Source organism: Poecilia reticulata, chromosome 18 (assembly GCF_904066995.2).
Source record: "Poecilia reticulata chromosome 18, P_reticulata-male-v2, whole genome shotgun sequence".
NCBI lineage: Eukaryota > Metazoa > Chordata > Actinopteri > Cyprinodontiformes > Poeciliidae > Poecilia > Poecilia reticulata.
In genome coordinates, this window is record NC_088847.1 from 20,945,945 (window position 1) to 20,956,793 (window position 10,849).

Sequence of the window (10,849 nt, forward strand, 5' to 3'; positions counted from 1 at the left end):
GACAGACAGGCAGCTGTTTAGTGTTGCAGAACCACCGCTTTTTTCTTTTTTTTTTTTTTTACTGCACGCTTCTTACATTTAACAGCTGGCATAATGGGCAACTAGTCGCTGCACTTCACAGAGCACCTCATAAGAACCTACAGCAAGACACACACACACACTATCACACAGAAGACACAAGTGCTTATTACAAGGCAGAGCGTAATAAATCTAACAAAGTCGGTAGCGAAGTCAAGGCTGCAGTAGTTAAGCGATGCCAAGGCTGACAGATATTACTTCTCGCTCACTGTGATCACTGCATCAATGACTGAACTGAATGGAAGCACTCTTTTTGCTTTTTGCCACTGATATGAGAATAAACTGTAGATAAACTCGCAGTAAAAAAATACCCACATTCATAGGTAAACAGTAGTCGGTTTTTAATCCTGTCATTAAAAGCTTGTCGACGCAACTGCTAGTATAACATAGCGGCCTTGCAGCATGATATCGCGTATTGGGAGGACCAGGAAAGGCCTGAATGTTCTTTGGATGTTCTCGCTCTGAATGTGAGGATTCTTCATCCTACTGATAAAAATATGCATTTTGGGTTTCTATAAATTGCCCTCGTGATGGACCTTGTGACCTGACTGTCCGACGGTCCTGCCTGTTTCTTTGAACTGGAGATAATGTTCACATATTGTAGCAGCGGAGCCAGACCCCTGAGTTGAATCTGATGGAGAATCTGTGGTTGGAGCTGCATAATACCAGTGGAAATATGCAAAAAGCCGGTTAGTAATTATAAAAAGAGCTGGGTAGTTGCATTGTCAATAAAGACTTATTCTCATTGAGAAAGATCTAAATTATTTCAGTCACATTGTGTTTCTTATATATTTATAGATACCATCTCATTTTCTATGAGAAACAAACTTCTTGGTTGAATAAAAGTAAATTTCAAATCTAAATCTGTCAGGGTTATGAATAAATTTTTATTTAATTCATTTAAATCATGTCACTTAAATCACTCAGAAGGGGTAACTTTCATGTTGTATTTCAGTTTCCTGACCCACATGCAAGTTCACACAACACCAGAGAACACTGTTCAGTGAAAGTTTAATGCATTTCAAAAGGTACAGTCTGATTATATTCCAGAGGATGTGTAGGCAGGTCAGCTCAGGTTCTGTTCTGAGAAGGAAGACATTAGTAGGGACCGGAGTTGAGAGATCTTGATTGGTTTAGAGGGATACGCTTACTGTCTTTCGGATGGTGGTTGCACGGAGGGAAAAGGCTAGGATCCGGGAGCGTTCTTGATGATCAGTGATGGAGAGGGGAGGAGAGCGGCAGGTGGAGATGTTCGGTCTTGGCAGGAAACGCACTTGTAGTCCAGACTTGGTTCTTGGCTTGATTCCTTCAGCTCATCGGTTTCTGAGGGAAGACCAAAATATTACTTGAAGTCACTTAAAAACATCGTCAACATGATTTCCGGTTAGACTCTGACCAACAAGTGGGACCATCGAGCGATGAGTGACTGCTCCACTGCTTCTTAAAGGTCCACCAGTCAATCACTCGGAATCCGCTGCCAGTGCGTCAGCCTGTCAGAACTCTCCCCCGAAGATCCTCTATAGGAAAGAGTACCCACACTAACGCGAATCCTAACAGTAACAATAGCTGATTGAATAACATTTGTATTATCTCATTTATTTAATCAACTCTGGTAAAAAATATACAACTATCTAACTCAATGTCAGGACAGCAGAGGCGATAGTTCACAGTAACATGTTTTGGATGACACCATCAGTTGTTGGCAACACTGCTAATCCACCTCGCTTGCTTTTGCCGCTCCTCTTTAAATCTACGCCCTATCATACGATTAGAAAGCCAAGCAGCAAGAGACGTTGGAGTCGAGTTTATGACTCTTGTCCATTATGATCGACGGAAGCGATGGTACTTGCTCAGGATAAATCAATGTTTTAATCATTCCTAACAACGCACAAACAAGGATTGAGCCGGAGAAGCTGGAAAATGCACCTTCCTATTCCAGTCACACACACAGTAACATAACTACAACCACAGGGGTCTGTCTGCACCTATTTTCAACACCCGCCGCCGTGTTTCCTTCCTTTCTTTCTCCCTTCATGTTGGCAAACTGTCCACTCTGCGTCTGCTCCAGTCATCTATTTCCCCCCCAACATTTGACGAAGAGCCGCATATGTTCTCTGACCAGCGAAGTGCCGACGTGCCAACAGGCGTAGTCCACATACTGTGGTAATGTAACAGCCTATTTGCTTTATTATGCATTAGTAGCAGGACTGCTTTTTCATTACGTTCTAATGACATTTGGTAGGGTCCACTAATCAGCCTCATGGGACCCCTGCTGACTCACCGAACCTATTGCACAGACACAAACACACACTGCTCATTCTGCTATATTTATGTATTGCTTCCCAGACAAATACGGATTTCAATGCGGGCTGCCGGGGTAAAAACACATTTTTATGCAAATATATACAAAGCAGAATGAAGTATATTTATTGCGAAATGTAAATATTCTCCAAAGAAAGGTTTAGAGTTCCTATAGGGGCTGTGCTTACATTGGACTTGATTCAAATTCATCACCTTTTACTTAATAACTTTTCCTTGCGAGAAATATGATTCAAATGCCACCGAAGGTTCAACGTAAGCAGAGCGTCTTGAGCAGACCTCGGCAGCCAGACGGGAGAATGTAAAACGGCGAGCGACGAACAAAGAGGAAGAGGAAGAGATTACATAAGACCGACTCTTATGTAGCACATAACAACAATGCACATGATTAATTGATCCCTCTGCAGAGTCTGACGAACTCGCACAGCATCTGACAGTAAACAGCAGTCCTTCAAGCACGCCGGCTCGCAGATGAAAAGACAAAGCAACGGAGCACAGAGTGTGTGGAACCAGAATAATAAACTCCTCAGAAGATGATCCCAAGTCTCCTGACTGCCACGGTATATGACGGCAGCATAACATGGCCCAGATATGCGATAATTCAGATTACGTTGGAAAAAAAAAAGGAAAGGAAGTCCTCATTGATTTATGCCGTTGATGTGGTGAGAACTGCTTTCATCTGTCATATCCCTTGTTGTACATCTTTCTTACTCTCAGCTTTTTATTCCTATAATGCTACCCGCGTTCTGCTGTAATGTTTCCTTTCATCCCCAATGATGATGACTGCCAGTTACATCATTCAGTGACACCTGTAACATTGATCTTCATGCCCATTTTTTCCTCTCCGCTTGTTTTTAGATTGCACCGCAAACCTGGATGAGGTTCATTGACTGGAAAGTGATTTTTACAACCCCTCCCCCTTCGCCTTGAATAATATTTTACTTCATTCTTTGAAGAATTATACTAATTTTGTTTTTTAATGCACTGCATTACAAATTGGTTTAAGGAAATGTCTGTACTTACCAGCACTATTTGTCTTGCTGTCTGCAAGTTCACGCAATTTCTTGTTCATTTAATCGAAAGCCAGTTGTGGCGTAATGGGAAATCTATTTTTCAGAAACAATCAAGCCTTTTTTTTTTTAAATTAGACTTTGATACATGGCACGGCGAGCTGTACTGTTGGTTGGTAGGACTGTTGCAGAAACTGAGTCCTGAGGTCAAATCTTGACCTGGGGTCTTTCCCCACGGTGGGACCATGAATGCACCGGGCATGTGAATCTCTACGATGCTAGAAATATACGTAGGTATGTTTACTCTCAGGGTACCTCTCCTTTCACCCAGTGGTTGGTGCAGATGGACGGATGAATCGATGGATCTGGGATGAAGAAGCTGAATCAAAGGTTCTAGAACAAAAAGGGACAAAAAGCCTGACAAATTAAAACAACAAAGTACAAAAATAAAATAGCAAACTAAATACAAAAGAATGATTACACATGGCAAGACATTTAAAGCAATACTAATAAAACTAAGTGTGGCAAGACCCGTTAAACAAGAAAAAGAAACTCAAGCATGAATAACAATGAAGTGATCAAATGCAAATGAAACTCGAAACTAAAACACTCTGGGATCACGACACATTTTTACTTTGGCATAGACATGGAGCAGCTATTCTTAGTGCTGAAAGAAAAACTCTTATTGCAGTATAAAAATGTTGGACTAAAACTAAACTTGTTTTTAAAGTTTTTAAAGTTTTTTTTTTTTTTGGTTAAATTTTGCATGACAAAAAAATACCCAGTCCTGATTACATCTTATTTTATAGAATTGCAAATATAGAGCAGAAGAACCTGTCTGACAACATGAAATAGGCAGAAAGATCTCAAAAAGCAGCACGCCTATGAGTACTGAAAGTGCTGCAAAACGTTTTCCAGGATTTCAACGAACAAAATGGAGAAAACTTTGGAGAACCTTATAAAGAGCGGCCGACCAAAACTATTCCAAGAGCGCAGTGACGACAAACGTGTCCGGAACAACATCTAATTCAGTGATAGCAGTGTGTTGATCTGGTCAGCTGCCCTTAATGTATCGAACAACGGATTCTGCTCTGTACTGGACAATGCTGAAGGAGAATATCAATGATGCAGAACAATGAGCTATTAGGCCTCTGAGTGGCTGAAATTCAACAAATTACAGCGTTTCAGAGAGACGGAGTCAAAGTCTGGCTCTAGATCAATGAACAATGACCATAAGCAGATCATTTGTGCTAAATTCAATCAATTTTGCAAATTTGAGTGGTTGACGTAAAAAGACTCAGTTGGGCAGGTTTACTTGTCTGTATTAAAGTTTTAACATCATCCAAGACTTATTTCCGTTTTTTTTTACTTTCACACCATTTTGAAATTCCTTTTCATAATTTCAATATATTACAAGAAATATCAGGTCAGAAACTTGAGTCAGTGGCTTGTAAAATGGAAAAAAAAAAACCACCCAGAGTGAAGACAAAAAGAAGGACGTCAAACTAAATTACTAAGGCAAAAACTGTTGGGAGCTTCATAACACAAAAAGCATGAAAGGGCCTTTTATTTTTAGGTCACTGTGGAAGGGCTTTGAAAAATGAGCTGCATTAAGAAAAATTTTTCTGACTTATTATCATTATTATCCTGATCAAATTCAAACTTTACAGCCCATTATGTGATCCACTCATTCGTAATATTTCTTTTTTTTTTCCTCATTGAATCATAATGGGTGAGAATGACCAAAGAGTAATTATTTTTACATTTGAATATATTCCATCCTCGATTCTGCTGCATCCTGCGGCTGCTCCTATCAAAAGAAGAGGCACGTTCATTATTTTAACACTCGCTTTAGCAGTTTACTTTGTGGCTTCTGCACAAATCTTCACAAAAGAGTGGGAGATTGGGAAAACAAAAGCCAAAAACACATTGCACAGCCACAGCACATGCAGAGACAGAAGGAAAGAGAGAATCTGCTTGTATACAAACATCCCCACAAACACCCCCGAGGTAGAACGGTGTGGAGAAATTAGGCTGCTTGAATGCAGAAGCGTTGAATCCACAGAGACCCTGTGATTAGGTTTACAGTTTCAACCTTGGGGCGAGGGAAGGTGTGGAGCGGAGCGGTGAAAGTTTGTGTGGGGCGCCCGAGGCCACCGGCTTTATTGTTCCAGGGCCGGGTGTATTGTTTCAACCTCTGAGTGTTCCCGAACACGCCGATCCGGTGACCCCTACGTGAATGCTCGAGAAAATTGTTTCCATAGTAGTGCGTCGTTCTGTTTTCACTTAGAGAAAAAATGTCATTGTGAGGACGGTTCCAGACACACGGAACAGCAAGGACGTGGCGTTTATTCAGCTTTTTTAAGGTTTCATTTGTTCTACGGTTATTAAGTTTATTCTTAAAACTCATTGGAAGTGTGACACTTTAATTTGGTCTACATTTGTCAATGTGTTATGCATTTGTTAATCTAACATTAATACAAATCATACCTATTATTGATTTGTGAGATGGATAGATGTTCAAAAAATTACTGTACCATGTCAGAATCCTCCTCATCAGGCTCCAAGCTGGAGCACTAAAGTTTAATATCAGAGTAAATGTATTGGATCTGCTGGGAGTGCTTTATTATTCTCAGCAGATGAAGTTCCCTCTTCTATATGCTCAGCATAGACCAACATATAGAAAAATTAACATATTGTTTTTTATTTTTCAGCATTCATCTGTTGCCTCCCTCAAGCCATAAATGAATATTTGTCAGAATCTGCAAATCACAGGTTTGCCTTTTTCTGTTCTGTTATTTACAGTCAACGGATACTTAGTGTGGTGTGTGATGGTGTGCTTCATTCCAAGTTATGCACAATCAACTGAATTTATCATAACCAGACTCTCAACAAGTTGAAGAAACATCTTCAGGATTATAAACAGAAATCAGCAGTCAAGGTTTTCTTTTTTTCTCTTTTTTTCTTAGATAGGGGCCACAGGGCAGTTTCTCAGGGCGGCATCAGAAGGATGCAAGATAAGATAAGATATACCACAGTGGGGAAATTTACATTGTTACAGCAGTATAACGGACAGAGCAGAATCAATATAAAAATCTATATATACACAGTGAAATCAAGTGAATATAGAAATACTGAAAGAGTATTGTTTGAAATATAAATAAATAAATAAATAAATAAATACATAAATAAAGGTAAAAAAAACATTTAAAATGTCAGATTTCTATTGCTTTAATCCAGTTGGTACGGAATACTTTCTGATGACAATAGGAGACTATTTTGCGTTCTCTGTGTGCTGCATTTTGTTAAACCCTAAAAATGTGATTGTCTCATTGATTACATGTTGACATATTCACTTAAGGAAAACTCTCTAAAATCTATTTCTTAACATGCCTGTATAAAGTAGAAAAAAAAGGAGGAAAGTGAGAACTTTCTGGTGTTTTTATTCAAGTTAATACCTATTCAGTCGGTAAGGGTTTGCTGGTATAGTTTTAGATCGGACTTTAAACTTCTTTGAAACATTATCCTTATACTATTATCAGTAACTGCTGCATTTCATACTGCAGATTAGAGTCCTTGTTTCACATCTGGAGCATTGTGTGGACATTAAAAGCGCAGCTCTGGACTGGTTTCAATCTTATCTGCAAGACATCTGGTGTAGGTGATTTCATGCCTTGCTCTGTACCATTTTTTTATGGCATGGCCTCTTTTATTTTCGTCCTTTGAGCTTAACTCATAGGAAACATTGGATTTCCATTAAAGCCTATGCAGATGACTGATGGTATTTCTCTTTAATGGGGAATAAATCTTACAAACGTTGGATGTTATGGAACTTCTGAAGCATTTGCAAAAAGAAAACTGTGGGTATCCGGTTGGTATGACAGGAAGGACTTTCATTCTTGCAAAAACAAGCTGGAAATGGTTGTTTGTAGTCGCTACGACCAAACCATAAAAAAGCTGCTGCTAGATATCGTAGTGTCTAAGTTTTATACTTTTACTGTATATTTCTTGTAAAATCTCTTTGTTTACAGCCACTGTGGGATCCTCGGTGTTACGTCTATGCAAGTAACCATAATTCAATTCAATTCAGATTTATTTATATGGCGCCAATTCGCAACAAATGTTGTCTGGAGGCACTTTTACAAAAAAACACACAAAGAACAGTGCATCATTCAGTAAACCACCTAAGCCCCTCTAATTTCATTTTTCTTAACCCAGAGCATTTCCTGACCACTTCACAGATCATTGGTTGTCGAAGTCATGATTTTCATTTTTCATCTCACCACGTACATCGAGTAGGATGGTAGATAGGATGAAAAAGAGGCAAATTAAAATACGTTATAACAGCTGCAGTAAATTATCAGAGTGAGTTTACGGCTAAAGATGTTTTGCCAAAAATCATCAGGGATATTGTAGGTTCAAGTGTGATTTTATGATAATAAACTTTAATTTTTTGCACAGAAATTCGCCTTATTGTTCAGTAAATTCACCTCCCTTGATGCCCTTTTTTTTTTTTTTTTTACATTTCAGAACAAAGCATAAACCTGAGCTTTGGATCCAAATAGGAGTCTGGAAAGTCAGGAAAATCTCTCCTTTATCCTCTACAAAATGCCCTTTTTTTTTTCTTTTTTTTTGTGCTCACAAAGTCATACAGAGCTAATCTAATATTAGTTCTGCTCAATGGAGGTAGATGACCTTTGAGTCAAGGTACTTTTAAATGTGCCACGGCCTGAACAACTAATCGTGTGTGTGAGGTCTAAGCAGTGGGCTCAGAGAGCCTCATTGGCTACTTAATGGGGGCTGTTTTATCGAATTTGCTCCCCACTCGCTTAATTCCTTTTTGTCAAGAAAAAGAATCTCCACGTTCGCACTAGATAACATGGAGTCGGAGCAGGTTTGGGAGGTCGTGCACAGGCTCTAAAACGAGGTGAAGAGACAATGGTGTTTGCTCCTGGCTTGCTCGCAAACACAAACGTGCTGTATGTGCCCCGCGAGGGGCGAGAGAAAAGACTCCCCAGCTGGGACCTGGTGACAGGACTCGCCGATGCCCAGGTGGTGCAGGAATCCCTGGAGCTGCGCCCAGACTGGCACCGAAGAGAAGGTGCGCCTGCACAACTTAAAAGAAGCGATTAGACCCGCGCGTATAGAAACGCATTCATCGGCGGAGATTTGCACACACACCTTTCAGAGCTCATGTTCCCACAGACCGACACGCTCGCACAAAAGGCACGCTCGCTCTCACTCCCCACCTTCTCACAATTAACACTGCTCCCATTGCTGCAGGCGCAGAGGAAATGAGGTTTTGAGGGGTGGTGGGGGGTGAGTCTTTTTTGTAACCATGTGAATGTGTGAGGGAGGCAAAGAGAGTTGTAAGAGGGATTAAGAAGGAGGTGGGTGGAAGGTTATGGTTGGTGGAAGAAATATAATGTGTGGCATGGAGCTGTGTACTCAGGGCAACGGTGTAATGGCTGCACATGGATATGTGCGCGTCCCATCCCTTTCCCCTCTCCAAGTATCATGTTTGGAGGCTGCAGTTCATTCCTGTCTGTCTGATTGTGTTGTTGTGCAGTCATGGCTAATTACCCTGATAGTCTGTTGACAGCACTGAGACAATTAAACAGCCAAATGGAAAACAGGAGGGGGAACTTGTCTGAAATGTCCTCTCCGAGAGTCGAACGAAGGGAACGATTCATCTCCAACATGTGTTTGTAATAGGAAATCATTTGCAGGCGAAAGGGATGGAGTTTGTTTAGCTAATCGTAAGATGCCTGCTCTGATGTTGGCCGTGGAGTTTGAAGCAATTAGGAGGTTTTGTTTGTTTTTTGCCATTAAGACATCTCCATGTATATACACATTAGGAGGGGAAGAGAGACGATAATGACAACATAATGGCGAACCTCTGGAAGGTCTGCTGCTGGAGACTGCGGCCAAGATTCATCGAATCCAACCTTTTAAACACAACAACAGTCAGAAAACAGAATAACGGAATAATTGATTGTGTGGATATAAAAAGAAAAAGAAAAAAAAAAAAAACAGGAGGAGTTCCAACAAACAAATGTGATTATTTGGCTGCGTTCGTGCTGAACATCATAGCAAAAAATGTGGCACAATTTGAAAAATATATTCTTTTGCTGCATTAGCATCGTCTCACACCAGTTTCTCCTGCCACACATTTCACAAGGTTAGAACAGACGGAGAATTGGATTGAAATATTTCTATGTGAACACGGCCAGATGTTTGGATCATTACCACGCAGACACAGTGACATCCAATTCTACCAGACTTGGATGTTTTCCCCACTCCAGCTCTCAGAAGAAAAACAAGCCCACAAGATCAGTTTCGTTGCCATTTTTAAAACTTGAAAGAGCTGGTAGAGTCATTTATGTGATCTTTTTATTTTTGAAAATGCAAAAAGTCCCCAGCAAGGTCTTTAGGACCTTTGGAAGAGAAGCAGACTCGCATCATCACAATGCTCAACAGTGGTCTTAGAACTGGGGCGATGATTCTGGAACTCGTTTTCACTTTGGTTACATTTCTGAAAAGCAGACCAATTTTTGAGTTTGGATGCTAATAATTTGTTTTTGAAATATTGCTATTTTTTTAAGGAGACTTGTGTTACTGTGACTAATTGACTTCACAACCAAATATCCATTTTCATCAACCTCATTTATATTTTGTGCTTACAGCTAATTGGTAAATCCTGCTACGCTGGCATGCTGTCACATACAGAACATTAGCATTTGAAGGTTTTAAGTTAGCTTCAAGAAAACCAACACCAGGTCCTATGGGTATATGCAGAGCTGTAGAATTATAAATAATAGAAACACATTTTCCTATATTTACGCAATTATTTTTAAAAATGCCCAAGATAAACTTTGTTTTTTATAGCTTTAGGTCATTAGTGAAATGGGCCAACTTCAAACCAAGTCAACGAGCAAGACTCCCAAACCCCAAGTTCCCAAAATACAATTTGTATTTGACTGCAGAGAAACAAAAGTGCTGCACTTTGTGGAAAGAGTGAATGAGAAACAGCTGAAAGTAGATTGTAGGTCCTTAACAAGATTTATATACACTATATATCTACGGATAATATACTGTATATCCTTTCTGTTGTATTTTTCATTTCCAAGATGCTTTCTAAATATAAATAACCCCCCAGGTTACGGAGCATCCCTCCTGCCTAATCACATTTAGAGGCCTAATATTTCTGAAATAACACAAAAAAACTAAAATCACATTTCTTACATCTGCAGTTTGCATATATAATCTTTCTAAGCCTGTTCTGCTCTAGAGAATCCTGCATAAATATAAGGCCTGTCCCACAGATGATAGCATCATCCATTATGTACACATGCTACATACAAATGAAATTAGCATAAACATGATTAGGGCATTAAAAGGGTTGGGGGGGTTACTGTTATTTGTGGGCGGTGAGGTTAAGC

The 10,849-nt window shown here is 39.9% G+C and overlaps 1 long non-coding RNA gene across 1 annotated transcript; it reads right to left on the reverse strand.

The window, feature by feature from the left end:
• Positions 1-1,011: 1,011 nt before the first annotated feature.
• On the reverse strand, positions 1,012-3,311 carry LOC145548917 (uncharacterized). Its single transcript, XR_014084862.1, has 2 exons — positions 1,475-3,311; positions 1,012-1,401 (listed from the first exon to the last, which is right to left on the reverse strand). It is a non-coding gene; the product is annotated as an uncharacterized LOC145548917 (long non-coding RNA).
• Positions 3,312-10,849: the final 7,538 nt, after the last annotated feature.